Consider the following 2321-nt stretch of genomic DNA (forward strand, 5'->3'; position numbering starts at 1 on the left):
TGTGGATACGACGCGACGGGCCCTTTTAGTAAGGACCTATTTTAACTAAAAGGGTCTTTTGTATAAAGGAACTTGGTTTGGCGGGCCGAAGTAAATGCGTAGAATAGTGATTACACAGTTTTACATGAATGGTGTTCACGTCTTTTGTGCTTTATACCTACTTGCAATTTCATCGTTCATCCTCTAAAAGATAATAGTATTAAAATAACGTAAAGTGGCATGCTATCACTGTAATGAAAATTCCTTTTTTTATCTATGTTGACTGCCGGTACTTTTGTAAGAGTTTCAGCTAAATGGAGTCTAATCAGAATGAATAATGCTGTCCTAGCTTAGTGTGCCGCAACTATAAAAAGAGTTTCCTCTACATGAATTCCATTCCCCTCGATGCTTCCGAGACGATCGTCGTGTTAGGAGACTAGTATTACAAGTTAACGAGTTTCGTCCTCTTTCTTCAAAGATCTATATTTTAATAATTAATTTTAATTTGAAAGTGCATCAAGCATGTATCGTCAAATTTTAATGCAGATCCGAATATTGTCGGAGAGATAAAGGACATAACTCTTCACGATTAAGTCAGCAAGTCGAGGCAGGCAAGGCATATGGGACAACAATCGAACGCATGCGTTTGGAAATGAAACTGGACCCGGTTGGTGGCGCTGCAATTAGGTACTTGATTTTTTTAAGATATTAAAACCGATAAGCCGATAAGATGTAGACGAAGTTGCGCGGGTCAGCTAGTAGATGTCATAAGTACTAATATATAAAGCTGAAGAGTTAGTTTTTTACTTGAACGCGATTATCTTAGGAACAGCTGGTCTGATTTGAAAAGTTATTTCAGTGTTGGGTAGCCCATTTATTGAGGAAGGCTTTAGGTTATACATCATCACGCTACTACTAATAGGAGCATAGCACCAATGAAGAGTGTTTCAAAATCGGGTTTTTTTTCGCTGTGTGCGCTGTGTAAAAGGTTAAAGTTTCGATAAAATCATGTATGACAAAGTTATTCCCCTTTAAAAAGAATTATAGTAATAATTGACGGGCCAAGGAAACGGTGCACCTTATGGTTAGTGTAAAACTGTTACTACACCGTAACCCTAAACGGAAGAAATTAGCATAGTTTCCACAACAAGCTCCACTACTTCTTTAAATTGTCACATAACAAACATGCCAATGTACGGAGTAAATTCCACTTAACATGTAAGTAGAAATATATATCTAGAAGTGAAATCACATAACATTACAATTTTACAAAATTTACGTACCTACATATAAACCGAATTAAATCCGCAAGCATAAACCTGAAATAAGCAAAGTTAACATAAAAACTTAATCGGCTTACGAAATTGCTTACTCTGTATTCAACTGTACGTAGATATCTACGTATGTTTCCAAGTACGTTATATTTCACCTAAAATAACAATTACATAGATGATAGATCGGCGTTTGCGAGAGCCACATTTAGCATAATAATGGGAAATTAGGTAAATTAAGGTGATCCCAGCGAATACTACATTTTACATTAATAAATCACATACTAAAATGACTATTCATTATGGTCCCTGATTAGCCCGTCCCAAATTCCCTTTGTTTCTCTGGAAACGCGTCAGTCGTGACTGTTTATTTAGTAGGTCTCATACCTGCGCTGCTCTGGGCGAACGTACTTCACTTTGTTCTTTTTAACCGCCGACACAAGCACGACTGGGTGTTGTTAGTTTTACGTGTTTTGTAACTAAACCAACTGGGTTCTATCAAAGATCTCTCCTTAAGGTTTCATAATTTCTTAAATGATACTGGTACATGATCATCCATAGGCTAAGACCCCAACCTTTTTGTCCCATAATATCTCAAGACTTTTAGAGCGACGAGTTCACAAGACCAGATATCCTTAAATAGCAAAAAATAGGATCTAGATATCCACTAGATCCTATCAACATCATGTCTCTACTGTCACTACCTACCTTGTCATCATCATGCCAACTGATGCGCCCCCCCCCCGCCCCCCATCGATTGGATCTTTGCAATTCGTTGATGTCATCTATCCACTAAGTTTCCTCCGACGCTATGTTAATCGATATAGATAGCGTCCTGTTCCAGTACTTTGCGACCTCATTGTCACTTCCCCATCGCGAATCGTTGAACTATTTCGGTAACTCTGTTAAGGATTTGATCGCGTAGAGAAAATCCGAGCGTACCTTTCTCTATCATCCGCTGAGTTACTCTTAAAATTTCGTAGTTAGCTAACATGACTTCGAAGACATCACTTCGAAGACTTTGATCTGTGTAAAACAAATTTATTTATTTTTTTGTCTGAAAAATAAATT

This window comes from Pararge aegeria, chromosome 6 (assembly GCF_905163445.1).
Source record: "Pararge aegeria chromosome 6, ilParAegt1.1, whole genome shotgun sequence".
NCBI lineage: Eukaryota > Metazoa > Arthropoda > Insecta > Lepidoptera > Nymphalidae > Pararge > Pararge aegeria.